Below are 10326 nucleotides of genomic sequence, written 5' to 3' on the forward strand. Positions count from 1 at the left end.
ATAAAATGCATAGACGAATTTATTTTCTAATACAAACTCTTAAATTTCACTTATTATCCGCTTTCCTACCCAAACTTGGCCACGCGAAACCCCTAACCCGACCGTTTGATGAAATCCACAATGGGTAAGTCCGGCCCTGCTATTTACATATATATATATATATATATATATATATATATATATATATATATATATATATATATATATATATATATATATATATATATATATATAGTTCCTAGTCCAAACCTCCCGCTGGACAAATGGGGGGATGGGAGCGGGTTTGATACATTTAAACGACAGTCCATCGCGCAGCCAGTCATCCGTAGTGTAAACACTACTCTTGTTTTCTCGTGGACTATCCGCAGTGACTAATTAGTGGACTATCTCTCTTTCTTGAGGGAAGAAGAGAATTATATATATAGATAGATACTTCTGGCCTAGTAATTCTAGTATCTATTGACTTCACATACAACAACCAAAAATAGTCTTACATCCATTTCATTTCATATACAGTTTATAACTCTTCACTCTCTCTCTCACACACACACACGCACGCACACACGCACACACACACACACACACAAACACACAAACAAACAAACAAAAAAAGCATGAAGCTATTTTCAATTTATGGAAAAAGAAAGCAAAAGGCTTTAAAAAGATAGAATTGTATTTTGATGTATTTTGTCCCATTAGTATTTCAATTTAAATACATAGACTGTGGAGGAGGCTTCAGACATTGCCAGTGACAGATCATTATGGAGACAGCTTGCCGCCCAATGCGCCGAACGGCGCGGGAGGACCTAAGTCTAAGTCTAAGTAAGTCTAAGTAAGACTGTGGACATTCTGATGAAATAACAAAAAATTAATAAAAAGATTTAATAGAAAGCTTTGGACTGTTCACGGATTGCTGCGAATCTATCAAAACTTTCTTAGCGGTACCTATTAGGTGAATGTAACCGTGTATCTCTCAGGGGCAGCGGCGATTTCAGATTGTAAAAGTGCCTCTTGCTCTTTGTCATAGACTCGTACTTCTGGCAGTCATTCAGTCTGTCAGCTGCGCAGCCAGGATAAGGTTCATGACAGTTTCAAAGGTGTCTTCTATTCAACCTATCGCAAAAGCCTACATAGGTCTCTCTGCGCTTAAGGGGAGCTCTACGAAACGTTTTCTGATATTTCTGTTAGTTCAAACTGAACTACCAGCACGTCTATCGGTGCTGCATAGTCGTACCGCTGTTGAAAGGGAGTTTAATACAGGCCAGATAGACCTTGTTTCGGAGGCATTGGGCTAGTGCTCCATAGGAATGTGGCTTTGGACTTAAAGAAGTGGGCTTAGTGGGGCGCGATTCGGCTGAGGTACGCACTTTCTCACGTTCTAGAGTTCTTTTTCCCTCTCTCGTTCCTCTCTTCTTTCTCTCGTTCCTCTCTTTTTTAAATTTCCCCTCTCTTTCTCGTTCTTTTCTCTTTTTCGTTGTGTATCTCTCTCCCTTTTGTTCCCTCTCTCTATTTTTCTCAAGAGCCCGTGCTTCTCTTTCCCTTTCTGCCAAGATTTCTTTTATGTAGATCTTTTCTAGACAACTTCTGATCGTATGAAGTACTAGTATTACATTGCATTTGTTTAGTGCAACTTGTACGCTTATCAGTGCGCTATGGTCCAATCACTTTTGTTAACCAGTTTTTTGTTGTTGTTTTTTGTGGGGGAGGGGTATCTGAGAGAAGGTTTCAGTGCTTCCTTTATCTGTCTGTATGCGTTCAGCAAGCAGATACTCAGCTGGAAGAGGGATTCCTCGATAAGTAGCCACTCACCAAGCACACATCCCACGACGTTGCTTCAAAAGAAAATTATTACTTCCTACGCGTATCCAGTCGTGAATGTTAATTAGAGATTCTCTTAGCTGGAAGAAGGAAAACTTATACGAATTGCTATGGAATAAGAAATGTACCCTTATCTTTGTCTTTATGAGTAGACTATTTTATTAGTAGATTATTTTATTAGATATATTTTTGTGTATGTAAGTTACAGTTTAGTGTTTTATATATTAGTGACACGTTATTTTTTAGTCTTCTTCCATGAATAGTCTCTAAATGTTATCATTACCAAGCTTATATCTACTCACTCCGTCTGTCTGCCAGGTCAAAATAGTTTAGACTTTATTTCTCACACTTTCTATTCTCGAATCAAGTTGATACTTTGCACAATTATTCATTGTCGATGACAACACATAAGTCCATCAAAAAAAAAGTTATTCAATTAGCCTTAATTAAATAATTTTGTTTTATATGGACTCTTGTCAAGGCTAATGTAGAGAATTTGGTCGTTCGCTAAAAACTGTTAACTAATAATACACTAATAAAACCTTCTATTTTTATAAGAACTTAAATTGTTTAGTGGCAGCAAAACACATCGGTTATAATATGGTTTAATTTAATAATTTATACATCTAGAATTAGCGCGGGTCCTATGAAAGTGCGGGGCCAAATGCGGTCGCATAGGTTGCAGTGACCTAAGGTTGGACCTGCAAAATAGCGACTAGTATGTAAAATCAGATCTAGATTTCTGCTCTGCGCGCGCGTCTTTCGGTCTTGTCGCTTGTAAACATGGCTATATGACCTAGATCAATGAAATTGTAATGCTTTCATAGAATTGGGCAACTTATTTTGTTTGAAGGTCTTCAGTTTGTTGACACTGTTGTAGGGCTACTTTATAGGCCTATATGTTTTTTTTCCCGTTAGTACCCAAAGAACATTTATGACAAGTTTGTCAAGAGTTGTTAATCGGTTTTGATTATTATTTGGAACATACATACATACATACTTGCATACATACATGCATACGCTTAACTTTCTGCCTTCCGGTTGTGGGTAGGACATTAAAATACACTATTGTGTCCGCCATGATCTAAGAAACATTTTCGCCAAATTTTATCAAGATTGGTCGAACGGTTTCGATTTCTATGAGGGACATACATACATAGGCGTACTCCTTACATTCTACTTTATATATTAGATTATTAGTCTATATCTATTCAAAAATTAATTAAGCCTACATAGCTGACTGAAAATATTTAATAATTCAATTTCACTCAATATAAGCTAGGATTTCTTAAAAAGTATTTTTATGTTTAAAGTGTTTAACTAATAGTTTTTCTGTAGGCCTAGGCCTAAGTCAAATGTGAATACTCTTTAGTTATACATCTTTCGTCTCTGTTGCATCTGTTCTAGCTTATATAAAAAATGTTTGATTAGATTGGTTTTAAACAGAGGACCATCAGGATGCATTAATATATACTATAGAAGGCCCTAGATACACTGGCGGATCCAGGGGGGGGGGGGGGGCGGTAGGGGCGATGCCCCCCCACTCGGCCGAAAGGGGGGGGGGGCGGACGAACTTTAGTATAGGATTCACACAATTTGTATACAAATTTATTACTTTGTTAAAAATATATACTAATTATTTATATTTCAACCTATTTTTAGATTATTTCGCCCCCCCCCCTTTCTAGTATGTTGGCCGATTTTGGTGGGGTCGGAGGGGGCGATGGTATCAATCCCGCCCCCCCTTCTACACTTTCGAGTGGGGGGGGGCGGTCCAATTTGTTAGTAGAAATCACAGCTTGCTAACAAAATCAATTAAATATCTATATTATGAGAATTTGTTATTGATATTTTAACCGATCTTTATATTATGTCGTTCCCTGTTTGCCGATTGGTGTGTGTGTGGGGGGGGGGGGAGGCGAATACCTCTACTGCCCTTCCCACCTAAACCCTTCGAGTGGGGGGCGGTCCTATTTTTATGGAGAATCATAGTTTGTGAACAAAATTAGTTGAATATCTATCTATATTATAAAGTAGAATGTGAGGGGTATGTATGTATGTATGTTACTTATAGACATCAAAACCGCTTGACCAATCTTGATAAAACTAGGCAGGAATGTTCCTTGGGTACCAACTTAGACCGTAGTGTATGTATTGTAGCCCTAAAACAAACTTAAGACCCTCAAAAAAAATAAAGTTGTCCGACTCTATTACAGCTATAGTATTTTATGGATCTAGGCCATGTCTACAATGTTGACATGAGAAAAGATAGAAAGGATTTAGAACTAGATCTAATTTTAAGAAATACACTTTGCGCAGATAGATTTTTACTTTGACACATGAAAATACAAAAGAAGATCCATTGATTTCATTATATAATAAAATTAACCTTCAATTTTGTGTTTCAAAAGCATTTTTTACATAAATTAGTTCCTGATATCTGATATCTGACTACAGATTTCCTGACGAACATTCTTTCATTAGACAATACCGTAATGAATCGCGTACTAAAAATTATTTCGTTTAATTGTTTACTTTATAATCCCATCCCTAGATCTAAAACTCTAATCCAACTCTAAGATGATAAAACTTCTCTTCGCACAGATAGTTTTATACTTTAACACATAAATATATTAATTAAAGTCCATTCATTTCATATTTTGATCAAATAAACATTCAAATTTGGTTTTCTAAAGCTACATTCGCTTACGAAAGCTGCGAAGCCGAGTTGAGATAGGCCTAGATCTATATTCATTCATGAATCGCGTACTAAATATAATTTCGTTTAATTGTTCACTTTATAATCCCATTCATTTAACAAAGCTATCGCTCTTTTCGTTTTTAATAGATAAGAATGTATCGACTTCGGGTAAACCCATTTTCGCAAACCTAATTTTATTTTCGTAGCGAAAGAGAAATAACGTGAAAGGATCATTAGCTAAGTTTAACATACATATAAATCCAATCCACTAGATTATTCAAAAGCATTTTTTACATAAATTAGTTCCTGATATCTACAGATTTCCTGGCGAACATTCTTTCATTAGACATTACCAAATGGTTACACATTAACACATCTCTCTTCTGAGGTCTGAGTCTATTCCTAGGCCTAGGTCTAAAACTCTTACTGAACTCTAAGATGATAAAACTTCTTTTCGAAAAGATAGTTTTATGCTTTAACACATAAACATACTAATTATTGTCCATTCATTTGATATTTTAATCAAATTAACATTCAAATTTGTTTTTCTAAAGCATTTCTAATACATTCGTTCGCTGTTCGCTAAAGCTGCGTAGCCGTGTTGAGATAGGCCTATATTCATTCATGAAAAAAAGTTCACGCATGCGCAGCACAGAACTCTAGATTAGTGTAGATTTAGATCTACGTCTACCTCAAGATCTACTTTATACTTTATACACATGAACATACAAAATTTAGTCTATTCATCTCAAATTTTAATCAAATATATGTAGGCCTACAAGCAAATGTTTTAATTTGAAAAAAAAAAAGGATTTTATTAAGCCTATTAGCTATTTTGATTTGATAGCTTCATTCACACTATTTTTACATTGACACATTCGCTTTACTTATTACATTATTATTTCGTTTAATTGTTTACAAAACACTCTCAGTGACTATATCGACAGTAATGCGCAAATAAAGACCCGCGGGTCGCGGGTAACATATGTCTAGTATAATATAAACTACGTATTGATATGTGACCCATCGTATATTATGTCGTACCATACACTAATCTCAAATTGTATCATTAGTAAATTTAAATGAAAAAGGGTTGTACCAGGTGGGAGGGGCGATGCATGCAATCGCATTTCCCCCATCGGACTAATCAATACTTTTTTTTTTGTATTATAGTTAAGAAATTACAAAATTAAAAAAATCTGTCACTAATATAATTTATATATACTATAAATTAAATTATTATATTGAGTCGCCCCACCCCTATTCTTTAATGCCAAATGCAATCTTTAGCAGAAATGATAAAAAGGAGCGAGGATTAATCGTTTTCACTCTACCGCCCATCCCATTTCTAGACAGAGTTTATGTAATTTCACATGAATTTATCATAATTATTCTAAGAAAGACTTTGCATTGGAAAAGTTAGAATTCAAACGAAATTTTTCAGTATAAAAGTCATGATTGAGATGAGTTCTAAACTCAAATAATGCTAGCATAGTCGCCTTTTTCCCAACCTTTACTCAATCTGATATTTTACTAGTTAAATAAATATGGGACTATAACTCACAATTTATACTTCCATTTTCTTAAATACTATTTATCGAATAATTTTTTTTTCGGCGGCGATCCTCAAAGCAAAAATCTAAATATATATGGGGTATCTTATCTTTTCAAGGAACAAATCAGTTTTATTTGCAATGTATTATGGGCCTATAAATTTATATTAGAATATTTTTCAAGTACAACTAGACAATAAACTAAATTTTACTGCAAATACTGATTATATCAGCAAAAAAGGGCAGCAAAGATTACTACTAAGAAAACTGTCCTCGTTTAATGTTAGCGAAAAGGCCTTGGCTATGTTTTATCACGCTCACATCTGCAATATTTTAAGTTTCAATATCACTGCCTGGTATGGCAATCTGAGCATTAAAAATAAAAATAAACTTAATAGAATCCTAAATGCTGCTGGCAAAATCATTGGCAAAAAACAAACCCCATTTGGGCAGTTGTTTGAGACAAACATCTATAAAAAAGCTAACAAGGTCCTCGAAATAAAGAATCACCCTTTGTGTCAGGATTTTGTGATTTTACCATCACAAAAGAGATACAAGACACCGATAGCAAAGACAAACAGACACAAACACTCTTTTGTTCCCCTGGCAATCAAATCATTAAATAAGAACAATCTGGTATAAACTTTGTCACATGTAAATTATGAGTGCGTCTGGTGTGAATGTACACTTTGGTTTCTTATAGTTATAATGTTTTTTGTTTGGTGTAATGCACAAATTGTAAGACAAATTTCCTTACGGATAATAAAGATTATTATTATTATTATTATTAACATTATTCGAAAGGTCCTTTTTTTAATAGTATGAATAATGAGCTTTAGGTCAGAAGAATGCGTTTCTGCAGTGAAGAATGCAAGAAAACGCTTTTGGCGTCGGGGCTTCGCCCCGAACCCCACAAGAGAACCTTATAGCGCTGCCCCAGTTGTTTGGTTTTCGCCGAAGGTTGAGAAATGCTATATATATATATATATGTGTGTATGTGTGTGTGTGTGTGCGCGCGCGTGCTGTACGCACGTTTGCATAGGGTTAGGGTTTACTGGGCGTTAGGGTTAGGGTTTGGAAAAAAATCGCACGCCCCCCCCCCCACTTTAAAGTTCTGGATCCGCTAGTGCCTAGATATAGATCTAGATCTATATTGTATTATTGGTCTAACCATGGTTAGATCTAAATAGCCTTTTGGCTTTATGTTTTAGTTTGATTTAACATTTCTTTTCATAAACCCTAACCTCAATCTGATGACCGTAATTACCTCAGAATGACTTTGACATAAATTCTTGAATCAAGCAGCAGAAAACAATCTCCTAAACCTAGATCTAGTTCTACGGCTTCACAAAGCAATCAAAGATGGCATCGGTGCTCAATTGTGCCAATGGATATTGAGATCAACTGATATACGTTTTTCTTGTGTGTGAATATAGACTAAGAATTGAAACACATTAATGTGCATATATGGTGGACAAGCTAATCGCATTTTTTCTTCCATGCTGTCGGTTTAGAAAAACGTGTATTAACAATTTTTTCTTAGAACTCTAGATGAAGCTCTCTATGAAATTAAAATTATTCGCATGATTAGAGACGCCAAAGCTCGTCATATTCGAAAAGAAAATCGAAACCTCTGATTCTTCAAAGAAGCTATTTAGGATCACCGCTGCAATGTTAGGGGGAGCAAATAACGAACGTTTGCCCTCATCTATCCCAGTATCTGAACTCACTGATTCACATGCCATCCCTCTCATCACAGCTTGACCACTCTCTAATCTTTCAAAATTCTCATTTGGCTAGTTTCAGAGTGTCTCTGGAGATTATGTCAAGAGTCTTATTTTAAAGATACCAAAATAAGTCACGTGACCTTGATGCCATTTCAACTTCCTTGCTCTTTGAATGTTTAGACGAACTTACTAAAAGTATGAATTCTTCATTGACTTCAGGCATTGTACCACAGAAATTTAAGCATGCACTTATTAAAGAAATCCAGTCGTGACCCTGAATGTCTAAAAAAAACTATCGCCCGGTATCAAATTTTCCCTTTCTGTCAACGCTTCGTATGAGAGCAATTTCTTTCTCACTTTAAATGGAACTGTCTTTTGGAAGAATTTCAATCTGCATATAGGATGTGCCGTAGCACAGAAACTGCAGTGATCAGGGTTCTAAATAAATTTCTTGACAATTCAGACATAGGCCACATAGCAATCCTTTCCATGCTGAACATGTACGTAGCCTTTGATACGCTAGACCATGAGATTATGATGGCCAGATCTTCTGATCCTGACTGAACGCACCCAAAGTGTGGTGGTTAACTGGACAGAGTCAACAAGCTTACTACTGGTTCGGTTCTAGACCCAGTATTGTTCACTATGTATACATACCCACTCAGTGGTGTCATACAGCCAACTAGCATCTTCTATCACTTCTTTGCTGATATCTCACAGTTATACGATTCTTCAGTACCCTCAGAGGTGTCACATCTGGCAGTAAAAATCAGTGATACAGTTGCAAGTGTCAGCAACTGGATGGTTGAGAATAAGCTGAAGATGATAGAAGACAAGACAGAAATAATTTAGATTGGCACTTGGAACAACATCACAAAAGTTGAGAGCACAGATTCCGTTTTTATCACGAACTTCAAGACTCTTTTTTTTTGTTCATGCAGTTCGCAATCTTTGACTTTTCTTTAACTCAACACTATCTTTCGACCCACACATACGTCAGCTCTGCAAGGGTCTTTATCTGCAGCTGCGCAGATCCGACAATAGTTGACGACGGAGTAAACATAAAAGATAGCTGTATCATTCATACTCTCCCGCCTTGACTACTGCAATGTAGTGCTAGCAGGCTTACCTGATGACAAAATCGCCAAACTGCAGCGAATTTAGAAAAACAATGCCACACGAATAGTCCTACGGAAAACCAGATGAGATTCTGCAACTGCTCTGTTGTACACACTCCATTGGCTTCCTCTGAAAGCAAGAATCGAATACAATGTGGCCACTCTTTGTCATCTACAATATTTAAATGCCCTTGTACCTTTATGAACTGATTACTCCATATGTCCGTCAGAGAACACTGTGCCCCATGGACTCAACGCTTCTAGTAGTGCCACGTTTCTCCCTCAAAAGCTATGGTGCTTTTTCTGTGCACGAACCAAAGGTTTGGAACTCACTCCCCATTGATCTCAGACAGACAACATGTTGCACTACATTCAAGAAGAACATTAAGACCTATCTGTTCAAAACCTTTTTAGATTAGTTTCTCATTTCAGAAACTATAATTATTGGACTTCGGGGCACGACATGGCCTAAATTGTGCCGATGTGCCAAAAACCCAAAAACATGTTGGACATCTACAACAACTTCGAGTTTATTCATACATTCACAGGAAATGGCATCATGCTTATAGCTTATATTACCTATGGTTTATATATTCAACTATAAAGAGGATGGTATGGGGAGGTGGCGATAGCATCAATCCAGCCCCCCCACCTACCACTATAAACTTTCGAGTGGGTGGGGCGGTCCAATTTATTTTTAGAAATCACAGCTTGTTAAGAGAATCAATTAAATATTGTTATAACCTTGTCATGCACACAGCCATCCAAATTAGTGCAGAAAGAAGGTGCGCACTATCAGTGATCAGACAAGTCGGATGTTGACATAGGTGACAAACGATTTCCGCCCAAGGGGAGAGCCAATATGGAGATGCTGTACTCAAGGCAGATGCCCCTTTGTGTTTGTCGTGTCTCCGTGTAAATAAACGTCTTTGTCTCGTTGAGTTGCCTCCCTTCTTCAGTTATTACATTGGTGTCAGAAGTGGGATTTAGGTAGCTCAACGAAAGGAAAGAATGACAATGCTGAGGAAGCTAGATGAACTGAGCTACAAACAGTTAAATGAGGAGCTCCGAGCCAGAGAGCTAAAGATCGTAGGGGCCAAAGAAAAGATAAGAGCCAGTCTTCGACAGGACTTGGTTGATGAAGGTGAGGATCCCGAGACCTACCTGTTTGAGGTAGAACCAGATATTGGTGAGGTGCTGAACACCATGCAGAACTGGTTATGTGAACTTTGTACTTTCCAGGATTCGATGAATCATTCTATAGACAAACTGATACGTAACGTGCAAGGCCAGATCAATCCAGTAAGAGAGAGGAGTCCATCATTCAACAACAATGAACCGTTACTCATTCAAGACTGTGGCTGTACTGATAGTTACAAAGAATGCGTCAATCTTAACAAGAAAAACAC

The sequence above is a fragment of the Biomphalaria glabrata genome, chromosome 14 (assembly GCF_947242115.1).
Source record: "Biomphalaria glabrata chromosome 14, xgBioGlab47.1, whole genome shotgun sequence".
Lineage (NCBI taxonomy): Eukaryota > Metazoa > Mollusca > Gastropoda > Planorbidae > Biomphalaria > Biomphalaria glabrata.